This window comes from Scyliorhinus torazame, chromosome 5 (assembly GCF_047496885.1).
Source record: "Scyliorhinus torazame isolate Kashiwa2021f chromosome 5, sScyTor2.1, whole genome shotgun sequence".
NCBI classification, from domain to species: Eukaryota; Metazoa; Chordata; class Chondrichthyes; order Carcharhiniformes; family Scyliorhinidae; genus Scyliorhinus; species Scyliorhinus torazame.
Genome location: NC_092711.1, coordinates 329,933,138 through 329,956,900, shown reverse-complemented (window position 1 = coordinate 329,956,900; position 23,763 = coordinate 329,933,138).

The window sequence follows — 23,763 nt, the reverse complement described above, 5'->3', positions numbered from 1 at the left end:
TGTGCGGGGAGTGTAATGTGTGTGTGCGGCTGGGATGGTGTATGTGGGGAGTGTAATGTGTGTGTGCGGCTGGGATGGTGTGTGTGGGGAGTGTAATGTGTGTGTGCGGCTGGGATGAGTGTGTGGGGAGTGTAATGTGTGTGTGCGGCTGGGATGAGTGTGTGGGGAGTGTAATATGTGTCTGCGGCTGGGATGAGTTTGTCTGGGGAGTGTAATGTGTGTGTGAGGCTGGGATGAGTGTGTCTGGGGAGTGTAATGTGTGTGTGCGGCTGGGATGAGTGTGTGTGGGGAGTGTAATGTGTGTGTGCGGCTGGGGTGAGTGTGTGTGCGGAGTGTAATGTGTGTGCGCGGCTGGGATGAGTGTGTGTGGGGAGTGAAATGTGTGTGTGCGGCTGGGATGAGTGTGTGTGGGGAGTGTAATGAGTGTGTGCGGCTGGGATGAGTGTGTGTGGGGAGTGTAATGTGTGTGTGCGGCTGGGATGAGTGTGTGTGGGGAGTGTAATGTGTGTGTGCGGCTGGGATGGTGTGTGTGGGGAGTGTAATGTGTGTGTGCGGCTGGGAAGAGTGTGTGTGGGGAGTGTAATGTGTGTGTGCGGCTGGGATGGTGGGTGTGGGGAGTGTAATGTTTGTGTGCGGCTGGGATGAGTGTGTGTGGGGAGTGTAATGTGTGTGCGGCTGGGATGAGTGTGATTGGGGAGTGTAATGTGTGTGTGCGGCTGGGATGAGTATGTGGGGAGTGTAATGTGTGTGTGCAGCTGGGATGGTGTGTGTGGGGAGTGTAATGTGTGTGTGCGGCTGGGATGGTGTGTGTGGGGAGTGTAATGTGTGTGTGCGGCTGGGATGAGTGTGTGTGGGGAGTGTAATGTGTGTGTGCGGCTGGGATGAGTGTGTGGGGAGTGTAATGTGTGTCTGCGGCTGGGATGAGTGTGTCTGGGGAGTGTAATGTGTGTGTGTGAGGCTGGGATGAGTGTGCCTGGGGAGTGTAATGTGTGTGTGCGGCTGGGATGAGTGTGTGTGGGGTGTGTAATGTGTGTGTGCGGCTGGGGTGAGTGTGTGTGGGGAGTGTAATGTGTGTGCGCGGCTGGGATGAGTGTGTGTGGGGAGTGTAATGTGTGTGTGCGGCTGGGATGAGTGTGTGTGGGGAGTGTAATGTGTGTGTGCGGCTGGGATGAGTGTGTGTGGGGAGTGTAATGTGTGCGTGCGGCTGGGATGAGTGTGTGTGGGGAGTGTAATGTGTGTGTGCGGCTGGGATGAGTGTGTGTGGGGAGTGTAATGTGTGTGTGCGGCTGGGATGAGTGTGTGTGGGGTGTGTAATGCGTGTGTGCGGCTGGGATGAGTGTGAGTGGGGAGTGTAATGTGTGTATGCGGCTGGGATGAGTGTGTGTGGGGAGTGTAATGTGTGTGCGTGGCTGGGATGAGTGTGTGTGGGGAGTGTAATGTGTGTGTGCGGCTGGGATGAGTGTGTGTGGGGAGTGTAATGTGTGTGTGCGGCTGGGATGAGTGTGTGGGGAGTGTAATGTGTGTGTGCGGCTGGGATGAGTGTGTGTGGGGAGTGGAATGTGTGTGCGGCTGGGATGAGTGTGTGTGGGGAGTGTAATGTGTATGTGCGGCTGGGGTGAGTGTGTGTGGGGAGTGTAATGGGTGTGTGGCTGGGATGAGTGTGTGTGGGGAGTGTAATGAGTGTGTGCGGCTGGGATGAGTGTGTGTGGGGAGTGTAATGTGTGTGTGCGGCTGGGATGAGTGTGTGTGGGGAGTGTAATGTGTGTGTGCGGCTGGGATGAGTGTGTGCGGGGAGTGTAATGTGTGTGTGCGGCTGGGATGAGTGTGTGTGGGGAGTGTAATGTGTGTGTGCGGCTGGGATGAGTGTGTGCGGGGAGTGTAATGTGTGTGTGCGGCTGGGATGGTGTATGTGGGGAGTGTAATGTGTGTGTGCGGCTGGGATGGTGTGTGTGGGGAGTGTAATGTGTGTGTGCGGCTGGGATGAGTGTGTGGGGAGTGTAATGTGTGTGTGCGGCTGGGATGAGTGTGTGGGGAGTGTAATATGTGTCTGCGGCTGGGATGAGTTTGTCTGGGGAGTGTAATGTGTGTGTGAGGCTGGGATGAGTGTGTCTGGGGAGTGTAATGTGTGTGTGCGGCTGGGATGAGTGTGTGTGGGGAGTGTAATGTGTGTGTGCGGCTGGGGTGAGTGTGTGTGCGGAGTGTAATGTGTGTGCGCGGCTGGGATGAGTGTGTGTGGGGAGTGAAATGTGTGTGTGCGGCTGGGATGAGTGTGTGTGGGGAGTGTAATGTGTGTGTGCGGCTGGGATGAGTGTGTGTCGGGAGTGTGATGTGTGTGTGCGGCTGGGATGAGTGTGTGGGGAGTGTAATGTGTGTGTGCGGCTGGGATGAGTGTGAGTGGGGAGTGTAATGTGTGTGTGCGGCTGGGATGAGTGTGTGTGGGGAGTGTAATGTGTATGTGCGGCTGGGGTGAGTGTGTGTGGGGAGTGTAATGGGTGTGTGGCTGGGATGAGTGTGTGTGGGGAGTGTAATGAGTGTGTGCGGCTGGGATGAGTGTGTGTGGGGAGTGTAATGTGTGTGTGCGGCTGGGATGAGTGTGTGTGGGGAGTGTAATGTGTGTGTGCGGCTGGGATGGTGTGTGTGGGGAGTGTAATGTGTGTGTGCGGCTGGGATGAGTGTTTGTGGGGAGTGTAATGTGTGTGTGCGGCTGGGATGGTGGGTGTGGGGAGTGTAATGTGTGTGTGCGGCTGGGATGAGTGTGTGTGGGGAGTGTAATGTGTGTGCGGCTGGGATGAGTGTGATTGGGGAGTGTAATGTGTGTGTGCGGCTGGGATGAGTGTGTGGGGAGTTTAATGTGTGTGTGCAGCTGGGATGGTGTGTGTGGGGAGTGTAATGTGTGTGTGCGGCTGGGATGGTGTGTGTGGGGAGTGTAATGTGTGTGTGCGGCTGGGATGAGTGTGTGTGGGGAGTGTAATGTGTGTGTGCGGCTGGGATGAGTGTGTGGGGAGTGTAATGTGTGCCTGCGGCTGGGATGAGTGTGTCTGGGGAGTGTAATGTGTGTGTGTGAGGCTGGGATGAGTGTGCCTGGGGAGTGTAATGTGTGTGTGCGGCTGGGATGAGTGTGTGTGGGGAGTGTAATGTGTGTGTGCGGCTGGGGTGAGTGTGTGTGGGGAGTGTAATGTGTGTGCGCGGCTGGGATGAGTGTGTGTGGGGAGTGTAATGTGTGTGTGCGGCTGGGATGAGTGTGTGTGGGGAGTGTAATGTGTGTGTGCGGCTGGGATGAGTGTGTGTGGGGAGTGTAATGTGTGTGTGCGGCTGGGATGAGTGTGTGGGGAGTGTAATGTGTGCGTGCGGCTGGGATGAGTGTGTGTGGGGAGTGTAATGTGTGTGTGCGGCTGGGATGAGTGTGTGTGGGGAGTGTAATGTGTATGTGCGGCTGGCGTGAGTGTGTGTGGGGAGTGTAATGGGTGTGTGGCTGGGATGAGTGTGTGTGGGGACTGTAATGAGTGTGTGCGGCTGGAATGAGTGTGTCTGGGGAGTGTAATGTGTGTGTGCGGCTGGGATGAGTGTGTGTGGGGAGTGTAATATGTGTGCGGTTGGGATGAGTATGTGTGGGGAGTGTAATGTGTGTGTGCGGCTGGGATGAGTGTGTGTGGGGAGTGTAAGGTGTGTGCGGCTGGGGTGAATGTGAGTGGGGAGTGTAATGTGTGTGCGGCTGGGGTGAGTGTGTGTGGGGAGTGTAATGTGTGTGTGTGGGGAGTGTAATGTGTGTGTGGCTGGGAAGAGTGAGATTGGGGAGTGTAATGTGTGTGTGCGGCATGGATGAGTGTGTGTGGGGAGTGTAATGTGTGTGTGCGGCATGGATGAGTGTGTGTGGGGAGTGAAATGTGTGTGTGTGTGGCTGGGATGAGTGTGTGTGGGGAGTGTAATGTGTGTGTGTGGCTGGGATGAGTGTGTGTGGGGAGTGTAATGTGTGTGTGCGGCTGGGATGAGTGTGTGTGGGGAGTGTAATGTGTATGGGCGGCTGGAATGAGTGTGTGTGGGGAGTGTAATGTGTGTGTGCGGCTGTGATGCGTGTGTGTGGGGAGTGTAATGTGTGTGTGCGGCTGGGATCTGTGTGGGGAGTGCAGTGTGTATGCGGCTGGGATGAGTGTGTGTGGGGAGTGTAATGTGTGTGGGTAGCTGGGATGAGTGTGTGGGGAGTGTAATGTGTGTGTGCGGCTGGGATGAGTGTGTGTGGGGAGTGTAATGTGTGTGTGCGGCTGGGATGAGTGTGTGTGGGGAGTGTAATGTGTGTGTGCGGCTGGGGTGAGTGTGTGTGGGGAGTGTAATGTGTGTGCGCGGCTGGGATGAGTGTGTGTGGGGAGTGTAATGTGTGTGTGCGGCTGGGATGAGTGTGTGTGGGGAGTGTAATGTGTGTGTGCGGCTGGGATGAGTGTGTGTGGGGAGTGTAATGTGTGTGTGCGGCTGGGATGAGTGTGTGGGGAGTGTAATGTGTGCGTGCGGCTGGGATGAGTGTGTGTGGGGAGTGTAATGTGTGTGTGCGGCTGGGATGAGTGTGTGTGGGGAGTGTAATGTGTATGTGCGGCTGGCGTGAGTGTGTGTGGGGAGTGTAATGGGTGTGTGGCTGGGATGAGTGTGTGTGGGGACTGTAATGAGTGTGTGCGGCTGGAATGAGTGTGTGTGGGGAGTGTAATGTGTGTGTGCGGCTGGGATGAGTGTGTGTGGGGAGTGTAATATGTGTGCGGTTGGGATGAGTGTGTGTGGGGAGTGTAATGTGTGTGTGCGGCTGGGATGAGTGTGTGTGGGGAGTGTAAGGTGTGTGCGGCTGGGGTGAATGTGAGTGGGGAGTGTAATGTGTGTGCGGCTGGGGTGAGTGTGTGTGGGGAGTGTAATGTGTGTGTGTGGGGAGTGTAATGTGTGTGTGGCTGGGAAGAGTGAGATTGGGGAGTGTAATGTGTGTGTGCGGCATGGATGAGTGTGTGTGGGGAGTGTAATGTGTGTGTGCGGCATGGATGAGTGTGTGTGGGGAGTGAAATGTGTGTGTGTGGCTGGGATGAGTGTGTGTGGGGAGTGTAATGTGTGTGTGTGGCTGGGATGAGTGTGTGTGGGGAGTGTAATGTGTGTGTGCGGCTGGGATGAGTGTGTGTGGGGAGTGTAATGTGTATGGGCGGCTGGAATGAGTGTGTGTGGGGAGTGTAATGTGTGTGTGCGGCTGTGATGCGTGTGTGTGGGGAGTGTAATGTGTGTGTGCGGCTGGGATCTGTGTGGGGAGTGCAGTGTGTATGCGGCTGGGATGAGTGTGTGTGGGGAGTGTAATGTGTGTGGGTAGCTGGGATGAGTGTGTGGGGAGTGTAATGTGTGTGTGCGGCTGGGATGAGTGTGTGTGGGGAGTGTAATGTGTGTGTGCGGCTGGGATGAGTGAGTGTGGGGAGTGTAATGTGAGTGTGTGGCTGGGACGAGTGTGTGTGGGGAGTGTAATGTGTGTGTGTCGCTGGGATGAGTGTGTGTGGGGAGTGTAATGTGTGTGTGGCTGGGATGAGTGTGTGTGGGGAGTGTAATGTGTATGGGCGGCTGGAATGAATGTGTGTGGGGAGTGTAATGTGTGTGTGCGGCTGTGATGAGTGTGTGTGGGGAGTGTAATGTGTGTGTGCGGCTGGGATCTGTGTGGGGAGTGCAGTGTGTATGCGGCTGGGATGTGTGTGAGTGGGGAGTGTAATGTGTGTGTGCGGCTGGGATGAGTGTGTGTGGGGAGTGTAATGTGTGTGTGCGGCTGGGATGTGTGTGAGTGGGGAGTGTAATGTGTGTGTGCGGCTGGGATGAGTGTGTGTGGGGAGTGCAATGTGTGTGGGAGGCAGGGATAAGTGTGTGTGGGGAGTGTAATGTGTCTGTGCGGCTAGGATGTGTGTGAGTGGGAGTTTAATGTGTGAGTGCGGCTGGGATGAGTGTGAGTGGGGAGTGTAATGTGTATGTGCGACTGGGATGAGTGTGTGCCGCGGGTGTAATGTGTGTGTTCGGCTGGGATGAGTGTGTGTGGGGAGTGTAATGTGTGTGTTCGGCTGGGATGAGTGTGTGTGGGGAGTGTAATGTGTCTGTGCGGCTAGGATGTGTGTGAGTGGGGAGTGTAATGTGTGAGTGCTGCTGGGATGAGTGTGAGTGGGGAGTGTAATGTGTGTGTGCGGCTAGGATGTGTGTGTGTGGGGAGTGTAATGTGTGAGTGCGGCTGGGATGAGTGTGAGTGGGGAGTGTAATGTGTGTGTGCGGCTGGGATGAGTGTGTGCCGCGGGTGTAATGTGTGTGTTAGGCTGGGATGAGTGTGTGTGGGGAGTGTAATGTGTGTGTGCGGCTGGGATGAGTGTGTGTGGGGAGTGTAATGTGTGAGTGCGGCTGGGATGAGTGCGTGTGGGGAGTGTAATGTGTGAGTGCGGTTGGGATGAGTGTGTGAGGGGAGTGTAATGTGTGTGTGCGGCTGGGATGAGTGTGTGTGGGGAGTGTAATGTGTGTGTGCGGCTGGGATGAGTGTGTGGGGAGTGTAATGTGTGCGTGCGGCTGGGATGAGTGTGTGTGGGGAGTGTAATGTGTGTGTGCGGCTGGGATGAGTGTGTGTGGGGAGTGTAATGTGTATGTGCGGCTGGCGTGAGTGTGTGTGGGGAGTGTAATGGGTGTGTGGCTGGGATGAGTGTGTGTGGGGACTGTAATGAGTGTGTGCGGCTGGAATGAGTGTGTGTGGGGAGTGTAATGTGTGTGTGCGGCTGGGATGAGTGTGTGTGGGGAGTGTAATATGTGTGCGGTTGGGATGAGTGTGTGTGGGGAGTGTAATGTGTGTGTGCGGCTGGGATGAGTGTGTGTGGGGAGTGTAAGGTGTGTGCGGCTGGGGTGAATGTGAGTGGGGAGTGTAATGTGTGTGCGGCTGGGGTGAGTGTGTGTGGGGAGTGTAATGTGTGTGTGTGGGGAGTGTAATGTGTGTGTGGCTGGGAAGAGTGAGATTGGGGAGTGTAATGTGTGTGTGCGGCATGGATGAGTGTGTGTGGGGAGTGTAATGTGTGTGTGCGGCATGGATGAGTGTGTGTGGGGAGTGAAATGTGTGTGTGTGGCTGGGATGAGTGTGTGTGGGGAGTGTAATGTGTGTGTGTGGCTGGGATGAGTGTGTGTGGGGAGTGTAATGTGTGTGTGCGGCTGGGATGAGTGTGTGTGGGGAGTGTAATGTGTATGGGCGGCTGGAATGAGTGTGTGTGGGGAGTGTAATGTGTGTGTGCGGCTGTGATGCGTGTGTGTGGGGAGTGTAATGTGTGTGTGCGGCTGGGATCTGTGTGGGGAGTGCAGTGTGTATGCGGCTGGGATGAGTGTGTGTGGGGAGTGTAATGTGTGTGGGTAGCTGGGATGAGTGTGTGGGGAGTGTAATGTGTGTGTGCGGCTGGGATGAGTGTGTGTGGGGAGTGTAATGTGTGTGTGCGGCTGGGATGAGTGAGTGTGGGGAGTGTAATGTGAGTGTGTGGCTGGGACGAGTGTGTGTGGGGAGTGTAATGTGTGTGTGTCGCTGGGATGAGTGTGTGTGGGGAGTGTAATGTGTGTGTGGCTGGGATGAGTGTGTGTGGGGAGTGTAATGTGTATGGGCGGCTGGAATGAATGTGTGTGGGGAGTGTAATGTGTGTGTGCGGCTGTGATGAGTGTGTGTGGGGAGTGTAATGTGTGTGTGCGGCTGGGATCTGTGTGGGGAGTGCAGTGTGTATGCGGCTGGGATGTGTGTGAGTGGGGAGTGTAATGTGTGTGTGCGGCTGGGATGAGTGTGTGTGGGGAGTGTAATGTGTGTGTGCGGCTGGGATGTGTGTGAGTGGGGAGTGTAATGTGTGTGTGCGGCTGGGATGAGTGTGTGTGGGGAGTGTAATGTGTGTGGGAGGCAGGGATAAGTGTGTGTGGGGAGTGTAATGTGTCTGTGCGGCTAGGATGTGTGTGAGTGGGAGTTTAATGTGTGAGTGCGGCTGGGATGAGTGTGAGTGGGGAGTGTAATGTGTATGTGCGACTGGGATGAGTGTGTGCCGCGGGTGTAATGTGTGTGTTCGGCTGGGATGAGTGTGTGTGGGGAGTGTAATGTGTGTGTTCGGCTGGGATGAGTGTGTGTGGGGAGTGTAATGTGTCTGTGCGGCTAGGATGTGTGTGAGTGGGGAGTGTAATGTGTGAGTGCTGCTGGGATGAGTGTGAGTGGGGAGTGTAATGTGTGTGTGCGGCTAGGATGTGTGTGTGTGGGGAGTGTAATGTGTGAGTGCGGCTGGGATGAGTGTGAGTGGGGAGTGTAATGTGTGTGTGCGGCTGGGATGAGTGTGTGCCGCGGGTGTAATGTGTGTGTTAGGCTGGGATGAGTGTGTGTGGGGAGTGTAATGTGTGTGTGCGGCTGGGATGAGTGTGTGTGGGGAGTGTAATGTGTGAGTGCGGCTGGGATGAGTGCGTGTGGGGAGTGTAATGTGTGAGTGCGGTTGGGATGAGTGTGTGAGGGGAGTGTAATGTGTGTGTGCGGCTGGGATGAGTGTGTGTGGGGAGTGTAATGTGTGAGTGCGGCTGGGATGAATGTGTGTGGGGAGTGTAATGTGTGTGTGCGGCTGGGATGAGTGTGTGTGGGGAGTGTAATGTGTGTGGGCGGCTGGGATGAGTGTGTGGGGGGAATGTAATGTGTGTGTGCGGCTGGGATGAGTGTTTGTGGGGAGTGTAATGTGTGTGTGCGGCTTGGATGAGTGAGTGTGGGGAGTGTAATGTGTGTGTGTGGCTGGGATAAGTGTGTGCGGGGAGTGTAATGTGTGTGTGCGGCTTGGATGAGTGTGTGTGGGGAGTGTAATGTGTGTGTGCGGCTGGGATGAGTGTTTGTGGGGAGTGTAATGTGTGTGTGCGGCTTGGATGAGTGAGTGTGGGGAGTGTAATGTGTGTGGGCGGCTGAGATGAGTGTGTGTGGGGAGTGTAATGTGTGTGTGCGGCTGGGATGAGTGTGTGTGGGGAGTGAAATATGTGACCGCGGCTGGGGTGTGTGTGTGTGGGGAGTGTAATGTGTGTTTGCGGCTGGGATGAGTGTGTGTGGGGAGTGTAATGTGTGTGTGTGGCTGGGATAAGTGTGTGCGGGGAGTGTAATGTGTGTGTGCGGCAGGGAGGAGTGTGTGTGGGGAGTGTAATGTGTGTGTGTGGCTGGGATGAGTGTGTGTGGGGAGTGTAATGTGTGTGTGTGGCTGGGATGAGTGTGTGTGGGGAGTGTAATGTGTGTGTGTGGCTGGGATGAGTGTGTGTGGGGAGTGTAATGTGTGTGTGCGGCATGGATGAGTGTGTGTGGGGAGTGTAATGTGTGTGTGCGGCATGGATGAGTGTGTGTGGGGAGTGAAATGTGTGTGTGTGGCTGGGATGAGTGTGTGTGGGGAGTGTAATGTGTGTGTGTGGCTGGGATGAGTGTGTGTGGGGAGTGTAATGTGTGTGTGCGGCTGGGATGAGTGTGTGTGGGGAGTGTAATGTGTGTGTGCGGCTGGGATGAGTGTGTGTGGGGAGTGTAATGTGTGTGTGCGGCATGGATGAGTGTGTGTGGGGAGTGTAATGTGTGTGTGCGGCATGGATGAGTGTGTGTGGGGAGTGAAATGTGTGTGTGTGGCTGGGATGAGTGTGTGTGGGGAGTGTAATGTGTGTGTGTGGCTGGGATGAGTGTGTGTGGGGAGTGTAATGTGTGTGTGCGGCTGGGATGAGTGTGTGTGGGGAGTGTAATGTGTGTGTGCGGCTGGGATGAGTGTGCGTGGGGAGTGTAATGTGTGTGTGCGGCTGGGATGAGTGAGTGTGGGGAGTGTAATGTGAGTGTGTGGCTGGGACGAGTGTGTGTGGGGAGTGTAATGTGTGTGTGTCGCTGGGATGAGTGTGTGTGGGGAGTGTAATGTGTGTGTGTCGCTGGGATGAGTGAGTGTGGGGAGTGTAATGTGTGTGTGCGGTTGGGATGAGTGTGTGTGGGGAGTGTAATGTGTGTGTGCGGCTGGGATGAGTGTGCGTGGGGAGTGTAATGTGTGTGTGCGGCTGGGATGAGTGAGTGTGGGGAGTGTAATGTGAGTGTGTGGCTGGGACGAGTGTGTGTGGGGAGTGTAATGTGTGTGTGTCGCTGGGACGAGTGTGTGTGGGGAGTGTAATGTGTGTGTGTCGCTGGGATGAGTGAGTGTGGGGAGTGTAATGTGTGTGTGTGGCTGGGATGAGTGTGTGTGGGGAGTGTAATGTGTATGGGCGGCTGGAATGAGTGTGTGTGGGGAGTGTAATGTGTGTGTGCGGCTGTGATGAGTGTGTGTGGGGAGTGTAATGTGTGTGTGCGGCTGGGATCTGTGTGGGGAGTGCAGTGTGTATGCGGCTGGGATGAGTGTGTGTGGGGAGTGTAATGTGTGTGGGTAGCTGGGATGAGTGTGTGTGGGGAGTGTAATGTGTGTGTGCGGCTGGGATGAGTGTGTGTGGGGAGTGTAATGTGTGTGTGCGGCTGGGATGAGTGAGTGTGGGGAGTGTAATGTGAGTGTGTGGCTGGGATGAGTGTGTGTGGGGAGTGTAATGTGTGTGTGCGGCTGGGATGAGTGTGTGTGGGGAGTGTAATGTGTGTGTGCGGCTGGGATGAGTGAGTGTGGGGAGTGTAATGTGTGTGTGCGGCTGGGATGAGTGTGTGTGGGGAGTGTAATGTGTGTGTGCGGCTGGGATCTGTGTGTGGAGTGCAGTGTGTATGCGGCTGGGATGAGTGTGTGTGGGGAGTGTAATGTGTGTGGGTAGCTGGGATGAGTGTGTGTGGGGAGTGTAATGTGTGTGTGCGGCTGGGATGAGTGTGTGTGGGGAGTGTAATGTGTGTGTGCGGCTGGGATGAGTGAGTGTGGGGAGTGTAATGTGAGTGTGTGGCTGGGACGAGTGTGTGTGGGGAGTGTAATGTGTGTGTGTCGCTGGGATGAGTGTGTGTGGGGAGTGTAATGTGTGTGTGGCTGGGATGAGTGTGTGTGGGGAGTGTAATGTGTATGGGCGGCTGGAATGAGTGTGTGTGGGGAGTGTAATGTGTGTGTGCGGCTGTGATGAGTGTGTGTGGGGAGTGTAATGTGTGTGTGCGGCTGGGATCTGTGTGGGGAGTGCAGTGTGTATGCGGCTGGGATGAGTGTGTGTGGGGAGTGTAATGTGTGTGGGTAGCTGGGATGAGTGTGTGTGGGGAGTGTAATGTGTGTGTGCGGCTGGGATGTGTGTGAGTGGGGAGTGTAATGTGTGTGTGCGGCTGGGATGAGTGTGTGTGGGGAGTGTAATGTGTGTGTGCGGCTGGGATGAGTGTGTGTGGGGAGTGTAATGTGTGTGGGAGGCAGGGATGAGTGTGTGTGGGGAGTGTAATGTGTCTGTGCGGCTAGGATGTGTGTGAGTGGGAGTTTAATGTGTGAGTGCGGCTGGGATGAGTGTGAGTGGGGAGGGTAATGTGTATGTGCGACTGGGATGAGTGTGTGCCGCGGGTGTAATGTGTGTGTTCGGCTGGGATGAGTGTGTGTGGGGAGTGTAATGTGTGTGTTCGGCTGGGATGAGTGTGTGTGGGGAGTGTAATGTGTCTGTGCGGCTAGGATGTGTGTGAGTGGGGAGTGTAATGTGTGAGTGCTGCTGGGATGAGTGTGAGTGGGGAGTGTAATGTGTGAGTGCGGCTGGGATGAGTGTGAGTGGGGAGTGTAATGTGTGTGTGCGGCTGGGATGAGTGTGTGCCGCGGGTGTAATGTGTGTGTTAGGCTGGGATGAGTGTGTGTGGGGAGTGTAATGTGTGTGTGCGGCTGGGATGAGTGTGTGTGGGGAGTGTAATGTGTGAGTGCGGCTGGGATGAGTGCATGTGGGGAGTGTAATGTGTGAGTGCGGTTGGGATGAGTGTGTGAGGGGAGTGTAATGTGTGTGTGCGGCTGGGATGAGTGTGTGTGGGCAGTGTAATGTGTGAGTGCGGCTGGGATGAATGTGTGTGGGGAGTGTAATGTGTGTGTGCGGCTGGGATGAGTGTGTGTGGGCAGTGTAATGTGTGAGTGCGGCTGGGATGAATGTGTGTGGGGAGTGTAATGTGTGTGTGCGGCTGGGATGAGTGTGTGTGGGCAGTGTAATGTGTGTGGGCGGCTGGGATGAGTGTGTGGGGGGAGTGTAATGTGTGTGTGCGGCTGGGTTGAGTGTGAGTGGGAAGTGTAATGTGTGTGTGTGTGGCTGGGATGAGTGTGTTTGGGGAGTGTAATGTGTGTCCGCGGCTGGGATGAGTGTGTGTAGGGAGTGTAATGTGCGTGCGCGGCTGGGATGAGTGTGTGTGGGGAGTGTAATGTGTGTGTGCGGCTGGGAGGAGTGTGTGTGGGGAGTGTAATGTGTGTGTGCGGCTGGGATGAGTGTGTGTGTGGGGAGTGTAATGTGTGTGTGCGGCTGGGATGAGTGTGTGAGGGGAGTGTAATGTGTTTGTGTGGGGAGTGTAAGGTGTGTGCGGCTGGAGTGAGTGTGAGTGGGGAGTGTAATGTGTGTGCGGCTGGGGTGAGTGTGTGTGGGGAGTGTAATGTGTGTGTGTGGGGAGTGTAATGTGTGTGTGCGGCTGTGATGAGTGTGTGTGGGGAGTGTAATGTGTGTGTGCGGATGTGATGAGTGTGTGTGGGGAGTGTAATGTGTGTGTGGCTGGGATGAGTGTGTGTGGGGAGTGTAATGTGTATGGGCGGCTGGAATGAGTGTGTGTGGGGAGTGTAATGTGTGTGTGCGGCTGTGATGAGTGTGTGTGGGGAGTGTAATGTGTGTGTGCGGCTGGGATCTGTGTGAGGAGTGCAGTGTGTATGCGGCTGGGATGAGTGTGTGTGGGGAGTGTAATGTGTGTGGGTAGCTGGGATGAGTGTGTGTGGGGAGTGTAATGTGTGTGTGCGGCTGGGATGAGTGAGTGTGGGGAGTGTAATGTGAGTGTGTGGCTGGGACGAGTGTGTGTGGGGAGTGTAATGTGTGTGTGTCGCTGGGATGAGTGTGTGTGGGGAGTGTAATGTGTGTGTGGCTGGGATGAGTGTGTGTGGGGAGTGTAATGTGTATGGGCGGCTGGAATGAGTGTGTGTGGGGAGTGTAATGTGTGTGTGCGGCTGTGATGAGTGTGTGTGGGGAGTGTAATGTGTGTGTGCGGCTGGGATCTGTGTGGGGAGTGCAGTGTGTATGCGGCTGGGATGAGTGTGTGTGGGGAGTGTAATGTGTGTGGGTAGCTGGGATGAGTGTGTGTGGGGAGTGTAATGTGTGTGTGCGGCTGGGATGTGTGTGAGTGGGGAGTGTAATGTGTGTGTGCGGCTGGGATGAGTGTGTGTGGGGAGTGTAATGTGTGTGTGCGGCTGGGATGTGTGTGAGTGGGGAGTGTAATGTGTGTGTGCGGCTGGGATGAGTGTGTGTGGGGAGTGTAATGTGTGTGGGAGGCAGGGATGAGTGTGTGTGGGGAGTGTAATGTGTCTGTGCGGCTAGGATGTGTGTGAGTGGGAGTTTAATGTGTGAGTGCGGCTGGGATGAGTGTGAGTGGGGAGTGTAATGTGTATGTGCGACTGGGATGAGTGTGTGCCGCGGGTGTAATGTGTGTGTTCGGCTGGGATGAGTGTGTGTGGGGAGTGTAATGTGTGTGTTCGGCTGGGATGAGTGTGTGTGGGGAGTGTAATGTTTGTGTGCGGCTGGGATGTGTGTGAGTGGGGAGTGTAATGTGTGAGTGCTGCTGGGATGAGTGTGAGTGGGGAGTGTAATGTGTGAGTGCGGCTGGGATGAGTGTGAGTAGGGAGTGTAATGTGTGTGTGCGGCTGGGATGAGTGTGTGCCGCGGGTGTAATGTGTGTGTTAGGCTGGGATGAGTGTGTGTGGGGAGTGTAATGTGTGTGTGCGGCTGGGATGAGTGTGTGTGGGGAGTGTAATGTGTGAGTGCGGCTGGGATGAGTGCGTGTGGGGAGTGTAATGTGTGAGTGCGGTTGGGATGAGTGTGTGAGGGGAGTGTAATGTGTGTGTGCGGCTGGGATGAGTGTGTGTGGGGAGTGTAATGTGTGAGTGCGGCTGGGATGAGTGTGTGTGGGGAGTGTAATGTGTGTGTGCGGCTGGGATGAGTGTGTGTGGGGAGTGTAATGTGTGTGGGCGGCTGGGATGAGTGTGTGGGGGGAGTGTAATGTGTGTGTGCGGCTGGGATGAGTGTTTGTGGGGAGTGTAATGTGTGTGTGCGGCTTGGATGAGTGAGTGTGGGGAGTGTAATGTGTGTGGGCGGCTGGGATGAGTGTGTGTGGGGAGTGTAATGTGTGTGTGCGGCTGGGATGAGTGTGTGTGGGGAGTGTAATATGTGCTTGCGGCTGGGATGAGTGAGTGTGGGGAGTGGAATATGTGACCGCGGCTGGGGTGTGTGTGTGTGGGGAGTGTAATGTGTGTTTGCGGCTGGGATGAGTGTGTGTGGGGAGTGTAATGTGTGTGTGTGGGGAGTGTAATGTGTGTGTGTGGCTGGTATGAGTGTGTGTGGGGAGTGTAATGTGTGTGTGCGGCTGGGATGAGTGTGTGTGGGGAGTGTAATGTGTGTCTGCGGCTGGGTTGAGTGTGAGTGGGAAGTGTAATGTGTGTGTGCGGCTGGGATGAGTGTGTGTGGGGAGTGTAATGTGTGTGGCTGGGATGAGTGTGTGTGGGGAGTGTAATGTGTGTGTGCGGCTGGGATGAGTGTGTGTGGGGAGTGTAATGTGTGTGTGCGGCTGGGATGAGTGTGCGTGGGGAGTGTAATGTGTGTGTGCGGCTGGGATGAGTGAGTGTGGGGAGTGTAATGTGAGTGTGCGGCTGGGATGAGTGAGTGTGGGGAGTGTAATGTGAGTGTGTGGCTGGGACGAGTGTGTGTGGGGAGTGTAATGTGTGTGTGCGGCTGGGATGAGTGAGTGTGGGGAGTGTAATGTGAGTGTGTGGCTGGGACGAGTGTGTGTGGGGAGTGTAATGTGTGTGTGTCGCTGGGATGAGTGTGTGTGGGGAGTGTAATGTGTGTGTGGCTGGGATGAGTGTGTGTGGGGAGTGTAATGTGTATGGGCGGCAGGAATGAGTGTGTGTGGGGAGTGTAATGTGTGTGTGCGGCTGTGATGAGTGTGTGTGGGGAGTGTAATGTGTGTGTGCGGCTGGGATCTGTGTGGGGAGTGCAGTGTGTGCGGCTGGGATGAGTGTGTGTGGGGAGTGTAATGTGTGTATGCGGCTGGGATGAGTGTGTGTGGGGAGTGTAATGTGTGTGGGTAGCTGGGATGAGTGTGTGTGGGGAGTGTAATGTGTGTGTGCGGCTGGGATGTGTGTGAGTGGGGAGTGTAATGTGTGTGTGCGGCTGGGATGAGTGTGTGTGGGGAGTGTAATGTGTGTGTGCGGCTGGGATGTGTGTGAGTGGGAGTTTAATGTGTGAGTGCGGCTGGGATGAGTGTGAGTGGGGAGTGTAATGTGTATGTGCGACTGGGATGAGTGTGTGCCGCTGGTGTAATGTGTGTGTTCGGCTGGGATGAGTGTGTGTGGGGAGTGTAATGTGTGTGTGGCTGGGATGAGTGTGTGTGGGGAGTGTAATGTGTGTGTTCGGCTGGGATGAGTGTGTGTGGGGAGTGTAATGTGTCTGTGCGGCTAGGATGTGTGTGAGTGGGGAGTGTAATGTGTGAGTGCTGCTGGGATGAGTGTGAGTGGGGAGTGTAATGTGTGAGTGCGGCTGGGATGAGTGTGAGTGGGGAGTGTAATGTGTGTGTGCGGCTGGGATGAGTGTGTGCCGCGGGTATAATGTGTGTGTTAGGCTGGGATGAGTGTGTGTGGGGAGTGTAATGTGTGTGTGCGGCTGGGATGAGTGTGTGTGGGGAGTGTAATGTGTGAGTGCGGCTGGGATGAGTGCGTGTGGGGAGTGTAATGTGTGAGTGCGGTTGGGATGAGTGTGTGAGGGGAGTGTAATGTGTGTGTGCGGCTGGGATGAGTGTGTGTGGGGAGTGTAATGTGTGAGTGCGGCTGGGATGAATGTGTGTGGGGAGTGTAATGTGTGTGTGCGGCTGGGATGAGTGTGTGTGGGCAGTGTAATGTGTGAGTGCGGCTGGGATGAATGTGTGTGGGGAGTGTAATGTGTGTGTGCGGCTGGGATGAGTGTGTGTGGGCAGTGTAATGTGTGTGGGCGGCTGGGATGAGTGTGTGGGGGGAGTGTAATGTGTGTGTGCGGCTGGGTTGAGTGTGAGTGGGAAGTGTAATGTGTGTGTGTGGCTGGGATGAGTGTGTTTGGGGAGTGTAATGTGTGTCCGCGGCTGGGATGAGTGTGTGTAGGGAGTGTAATGTGCGTGCGCGGCTGGGATGAGTGTGTGTGGGGAGTGTAATGTGTGTGTGCGGCTGGGAGGAGTGTGTGTGGGGAGTGTAATGTGTGTGTGCGGCTGGGATGAGTGTGTGTGTGGGGAGTGTAATGTGTGTGTGCGGCTGGGATGAGTGTGTGAGGGGAGTGTAATGTGTTTGTGTGGGGAGTGTAAGGTGTGTGCGGCTGGAGTGAGTGTGAGTGGGGAGTGTAATGTGTGTGCGGCTGGGGTGAGTGTGTGTGGGGAGTGTAATGTGTGTGTGTGGGGAGTGTAATGTGTGTGTGCAGCTGTGATGAGTGTGTGTGGGGAGTGTAATGTGTGTGTGCGGATGTGATGAGTGTGTGTGGGGAGTGTAATGTGTGTGTGGCTGGGATGAGTGTGTGTGGGGAGTGTAATGTGTATGGGCGGATGGAATGAGTGTGTGTGGGGAGTGTAATGTGTGTGTGCGGCTGTGATGAGTGTGTGTGGGGAGTGTAATGTGTGTGTGCGGCTGGGATCTGTGTGAGGAGTGCAGTGTGTATGCGGCTGGGATGAGTGTGTGTGGGGAGTGTAATGTGTGTGGGTAGCTGGGATGAGTGTGTGTGGGGAGTGTAATGTGTGTGTGCGGCTGGGATGAGTGTGTGTGGGGAGTGTAATGTGTGTGTGCGGCTGGGATGAGTGAGTGTGGGGAGTGTAATGTGAGTGTGTGGCTGGGACGAGTGTGTGTGGGGAGTGTAATGTGTGTGTGTCGCTGGGATGAGTGTGTGTGGGGAGTGTAATGTGTGTGTGGCTGGGATGAGTGTGTGTGGGGAGTGTAATGTGTATGGGCGGCTGGAATTAGTGTGTGTGGGGAGTGTAATGTGTGTGTGCGGCTGTGATGAGTGTGTGTGGGGAGTGTAATGTGTGTGTGCGGCTGGGATCTGTGTGGGGAGTGCAGTGTGTATGCGGCTGGGATGAGTGTGTGTGGGGAGTGTAATGTGTGTGGGTAGCTGGGATGAGTGTGTGTGGGGAGTGTAATGTGTGTGTGCGGCTGGGATGTGTGTGAGTGGGGAGTGTAATGTGTGTGTGCGGCTGGGATGAGTGTGTGTGGGGAGTGTAATGTGTGTGTGCGGCTGGGATGTGTGTGAGTGGGGAGTGTAATGTGTGTGTGCGGCTGGGATGAGTGTGTGTGGGGAGTGTAATGTGTGTGGGAGGCAGGGATGAGTGTGTGTGGGGAGTGTAATGTGTCTGTGCGGCTAGGATGTGTGTGAGTGGGAGTTTAATGTGTGAGTGCGGCTGGGATGAGTGTGAGTGGGGGGTGTAATGTGTATGTGCGACTGGGATGAGTGTGTGCCGCGGGTGTAATGTGTGTGTTCGGCTGGGATGAGTGTGTGTGGGGAGTGTAATGTGTGTGTTCGGCTGGGATGAGTGTGTGTGGGGAGTGTAATGTTTGTGTGCGGCTGGGATGTGTGTGAGTGGGGAGTGTAATGTGTGAGTGCTGCTGGGATGAGTGTGAGTGGGGAGTGTAATGTGTGAGTGCGGCTGGGATGAGTGTGAGTGGGGAGTGTAATGTGTGTGTGCGGCTGGGATGAGTGTGTGCCGCGGGTGTAATGTGTGTGTTAGGCTGGGATGAGTGTGTGTGGGGAGTGTAATGTGTGTGTGCGGCTGGGATGAGTGTGTGTGGGGAGTGTAATGTGTGAGTGCGGCTGGGATGAGTGCGTGTCGGGAGTGTAATGTGTGAGTGCGGTTGGGATGAGTGTGTGAGGGGAGTGTAATGTGTGTGTGCGGCTGGGATGAGTGTGTGTGGGGAGTGTAATGTGTGAGTGCGGCTGGGATGAATGTGTGTGGGGAGTGTAATGTGTGTGTGCGGCTGGGATGAGTGTGTGTGGGGAGTGTAATGTGTGTGGGCGGCTGGGATGAGTGTGTGGGGGGAGTGTAATGTGTGTGTGCGGCTGGGATGAGTGTTTGTGGGGAGTGTAATGTGTGTGTGCGGCTTGGATGAGTGAGTGTGGGGAGTGTAATGTGTGTGGGCGGCTGGGATGAGTGTGTGTGGGGAGTGTAATGTGTGTGTGCGGCTGGGATGAGTGTGTGTGGGGAGTGTAATATATGCTTGCGGCTGGGATGAGTGAGTGTGGGGAGTGGAATATGTGACCGCGGCTGGGGTGTGTGTGTGTGGGGAGTGTAATGTGTGTTTGCGGCTGGGATGAGTGTGTGTGGGGAGTGTAATGTGTGTGTGTGGGGAGTGTAATGTGTGTGTGTGGCTGGGATAAGTGTGTGCGGGGAGTGTAATGTGTGTGCGGCAGGGAGGAGTGTGTGTGGGGAGTGTAATGTGTGTGTGTGGCTGGGATGAGTGTGTGTGGGGAGTGTAATGTGTGTGTGCGGCTGGGTTGAGTGTGAGTGGGAAGTGTAATGTGTGTGTGCGGCTGGGATGAGTGTGTGTGGGGAGTGTAATGTGAGTCCGCGGCTGGGATGAGTGTGTGTGGGGAGTGTAATGTGCGTGCGCGGCTGGGATGAGTGTGTGTGGGGAGTGTAATGTGTGTGTGCGGCTGGGAGGAGTGTGTGTGGGGAGTGTAATGTGTGTGTGCGGCTGGGATGAGTGTGTGTGGGGAGTGTAATGTGTGTGTGCGGCTGGGATGAGTGTGTGAGGGGAGTGTAATGTGTTTGTGTGGGGAGTGTAAGGTGTGTGCGGCTGGAGTGAGTGTGACTGGGGAGTGTAATGCGTGTGCGGCTGGGGTGAGTGTGTGTGGGGAGTGTAATGTGTGTGTGTGGGGAGTGTAATGTGTGTGTGGCTGGGATGAGTGTGTGTGGGGAGTGAAATGTGTGTGTGTGGCTGGGATGAGTGTGTGTGGGGAGTGTAATGTGTTTGTGCGGCTGGGATGAGTGTGTGTGGGGAGTGTAATGTGTGTGTGCGGCATGGATGAGTGTGTGTGGGGAGTGAAATGTGTGTGTGTGGCTGGGATGAGTGTGTGTGGGGAGTGTAATGTGTGTGTGTGGCTGGGATGAGTGTGTGTGGGGAGTGTAATGTGTGTGTGCGGCTGGGATGAGTGTGCGTGGGGAGTGTAATGTGTGTGTGCGGCTGGGATGAGTGAGTGTGGGGAGTGTAATGTGAGTGTGTGGCTGGGACGAGTGTGTGTGGGGAGTGTAATGTGTGTGTGTCGCTGGGATGAGTGTGTGTGGGGAGTGTAATGTGTGTGTGGCTGGGATGAGTGTGTGTGGGGAGTGTAATGTGTATGGGCGGCTGGAATGAGTGTGTGTGGGGAGTGTAATGTGTGTGTGCGGCTGTGATGAGTGTGTGTGGGGAGTGTAATGTGTGTGTGCGGCTGGGATCTGTGTGGGGAGTGCAGTGTGTATGCGGCTGGGATGAGTGTGTGTGGGGAGTGTAATGTGTGTGGGTGGCTGGGATGAGTGTGTGTGAGGAGTGTAATGTGTGTGTGCGGCTGGGATGAGTGTGTGTGGGGAGTGTAATGTGTGTGTGCGGCTAGGATGTGTGTGAGTGGGGAGTGTAATGTGTGTGTGCGGTTGGGATGAGTGTGTGTGGGGAGTGTGACGTGTGTGTGCGGCTGGGATGAGTGTGTGTGGGGAGTGTAATGTGTGTGTGCGGCTGGGATGTGTGTGAGTGGGGAGTGTAATGTGTGTGTGCGGCTGGGATGAGTGTGTGTGGGGAGTGTAATGTGTGTGGGAGGCTGGGATGAGTGTGTGTGGGGAGTGTAATGTGTCTGTGCGGCTAGGATGTGTGTGAGTGGGGAGTTTAATGTGTGAGTGCGGCTGGGATGAGTGTGAGTGGGGAGTGTAATGTGTATGTGCGACTGGGATGAGTGTGTGCCGCGGGTGTAATGTGTGTGTTCGGCTGGGATGAGTGTGTGTGGGGAGTGTAATGTGTGTGGGAGGCTGGGATGAGTGTGTGTGGGGAGTGTAATGTGTCTGTGCGGCTAGGATGTGTGTGAGTGGGGAGTGTAATGTGTGAGTGCGGTTGGGATGAGTGTGTGAGGGGAGTGTAATGTGTGTGTGCGGCTGGGATGAGTGTGTGTGGGGAGTGTAATGTGTGAGTGCGGCTGGGATGAATGTGTGTGGGGAGTGTAATGTGTGTGTGCGGCTGGGATGAGTGTGTGTGGGGAGTGTAATGTGTGTGGGCGGCTGGGATGAGTGTGTGGGGGGAGTGTAATGTGTGTGTGCGGCTGGGATGAGTGTTTGTGGGGAGTGTAATGTGTGTGTGCGGCTTGGATGAGTGAGTGTGGGGAGTGTAATGTGTGTGGGCGGCTGGGATGAGTGTGTGTGGGGAGTGTAATGTGTGTGTGCGGCTGGGATGAGTGTGTGTGGGGAGTGTAATATGTGCTTGCGGCTGGGATGAGTGAGTGTGGGGAGTGGAATATGTGACCGCGGCTGGGGTGTGTGTGTGTGGGGAGTGTAATGTGTGTTTGCGGCTAGGATGAGTGTTTGTGGGGAGTGTAATGTGTGTGTGTGGCTGGGATGAGTGTGTGTGGGGAGTGTAATGTGTGTGTGTGGCTGGGATAAGTGTGTGCGGGGAGTGTAATGTGTGTGTGCGGCAGGGAGGAGTGTGTGTGGGGAGTGTAATGTGTGTGTGTGGCTGGGATGAGTGTGTGAGGGGAGTGTAATGTGTGTGTGCGGCTGGGTTGAGTGTGAGTGGGAAGTGTAATGTGTGTGTGCGGCTGGGATGACTGTGTGTGTGGGGAGTGTAATGTGAGTCCGCGGCTGGGATGAGTGTGTGTGGGGAGTGTAATGTGCGTGCGCGGCTGGGATGAGTGTGTGTGGGGAGTGTAATGTGTGTGTGCGGCTGGGAGGAGTGTGTGTGGGGAGTGTAATGTGTGTGTGCGGCTGGGATGAGTGTGTGTGGGGAGTGTAATGTGTGTGTGCGGCTGGGATGAGTGTGTGAGGGGAGTGTAATGTGTTTGTGTGGGGAGTGTAAGGTGTGTGCGGCTGGAGTGAGTGTGACTGGGGAGTGTAATGCGTGTGCGGCTGGGGTGAGTGTGTGTGGGGAGTGTAATGTGTGTGTGTGGGGAGTGTAATGTGTGTGTGGCTGGGATGAGTGTGTGTGGGGAGTGAAATGTGTGTGTGTGGCTGGGATGAGTGTGTGTGGGGAGTGTAATGTGTTTGTGCGGCTGGGATGAGTGTGTGTGGGGAGTGTAATGTGTGTGTGCTGCTGGGAAGAGTGAGTGTGGGGAGTGTAATGTGTGTGTGCGGCATGGATGAGTGTGTGTGGGGAGTGTAATGTGTGTGTGCGGCATGGATGAGTGTGTGTGGGGAGTGAAATGTGTGTGTGTGGCTGGGATGAGTGTGTGTGGGGAGTGTAATGTGTGTGTGTGGCTGGGATGAGTGTGTGTGGGGAGTGTAATGTGTGTGCGGCTGGGATGAGTGTGCGTGGGGAGTGTAATGTGTGTGTGCGGCTGGGATGAGTGAGTGTGGGGAGTGTAATGTGAGTGTGTGGCTGGGACGAGTGTGTGTGGGGAGTGTAATGTGTGTGTGTCGCTGGGATGAGTGTGTGTGGGGAGTGTAATGTGTGTGTGGCTGGGATGAGTGTGTGTGGGGAGTGTAATGTGTATGGGCGGCTGGAATGAGTGTGTGTGGGGAGTGTAATGTGTGTGTGCGGCTGTGATGAGTGTGTGTGGGGAGTGTAATGTGTGTGTGCGGCTGGGATGAGTGTGTGTGGGGAGTGTAATGTGTGTGTGCGGCTAGGATGTGTGTGAGTGGGGAGTGTAATGTGTGTGTGCGGTTGGGATGAGTGTGTGTGGGGAGTGTGATGTGTGTGGGTGGCTGGGATGAGTGTGTGTGAGCAGTGTAATGTGTGTGTGCGGCTGGGATGAGTGTGTGTGGGGAGTGTAATGTGTGTGTGCGGCTAGGATGTGTGTGAGTGGGGAGTGTAATGTGTGTGTGCGGTTGGGATGAGTGTGTGTGGGGAGTGTGATGTGTGTGTGCGGCTGGGATGAGTGTGTGTGGGGAGTGTAATGTGTGTGTGCGGCTGGGATGTGTGTGAGTGGTGAGTGTAATGTGTGTGTGCGGCTGGGATGAGTGTGTGTGGGGAGTGTAATGTGTGTGGGAGGCTGGGATGAGTGTGTGTGGGGAGTGTAATGTGTCTGTGCGGCTAGGATGTGTGTGAGTGGGGAGTTTAATGTGTGAGTGCGGCTGGGATGAGTGTGAGTGGGGAGTGTAATGTGTATGTGCGACTGGGATGAGTGTGTGCCGCGGGTGTAATGTGTGTGTTCGGCTGGGATGAGTGTGTGTGGGGAGTGTAATGTGTGTGGGAGGCTGGGATGAGTGTGTGTGGGGAGTGTAATGTGTCTGTGCGGCTAGGATGTGTGTGAGTGGGGAGTGTAATGTGTGAGTGCGGCTGGGATGAGTGTGAGTGGGGAGTGTAATGTGTGAGTGCGGCTGGGATGAGTGTGAGTGGGGAGTGTAATGTGTGTGTGCGGCTGGGATGAGTGTGTGCCGCGGGTGTAATGTGTGTGTTAGGCTGGGATGAGTGTGTGTGGGGAGTGTAATGTGTGTGTGCGGCTGGGATGAGTGTGTGTGGGGAGTGTAATGTGTGAGTGCGGCTGGGATGAGTGCGTGTGGGGAGTGTAATGTGTGAGTGCGGTTGGGATGAGTGTGTGAGGGGAGTGTAATGTGTGTGTGCGGCTGGGATGAGTGTGTGTGGGGAGTGTAATGTGTGTGTGTGGCTGGGATGAGTGTGTGTGGGGAGTGTAATGTGTGTGTGTGGCTGGGATGAGTGTGTGTGGGGAGTGTAATGTGTGTGTGCGGCTGGGATGAGTGTGTGTGGGGAGTGTAATGTGTGTGGGCGGCTGGGATGAGTGTGTGGGGGGAGTGAAATATGTGACCGCGGCTGGGGTGTGTGTGTGGGGAGTGTAATGTGTGTGCGGCTGGGATGAGTGTGTGTGGGGAGTGTAGTGTGTGTGTGCGGCTGGGATGAGTGTGTGTGGGGAGTGTAATGTGTGTGTGCAGCTGGAATGAGTGTGTGTGGGGAGTGTAATGTGTGTGTACGGCTGGGATGAGTGTGTGTGGGGAGTGTAATGTGTGTGTGCGGCTGGGATGAGTGTGTGTGGGGAGTGTAATGTCTGTGTGGCCAGGATGAGTGTGTGTGGGGAGTGTAATGTGTGTGTGCGGCTGGGGTGAGCGTGTGTGGGGAGTGTAATGTCTGTGTGGCCAGGATGAGTGTGTGTGGGGAGTGTAATGTGTGTGTGTGGCTGGGATGAGTGTGTGTGGGGAGTGTAATGTGTGTGTGCAGCTGGGATGAGAGTGTGTCGGGAGTGTAATGTCTGTGTGGCCAGGATGAGTGTGTGTGGGGAGTGTAATGTGTGTGTGCGGCTGGGATGAGTGTGTGTGGGGAGTGTAATGTCTGTGTGGCCAGGATGAGTGTGTGTGGGGAGTGTAATGTGTGTGTGCGGCTGGGTTGAGTGTGTGTGGGGAGTGTAATGTGTGTGTGCGGCTGGGATGAGTGTGAGTGGGGATTGTAATGTGTGTGTGCGGCTGGGATGAGTGTGAGTGGGGAGTGTAATGTGTGTGTGCGGCTGGGATGAGTGTGT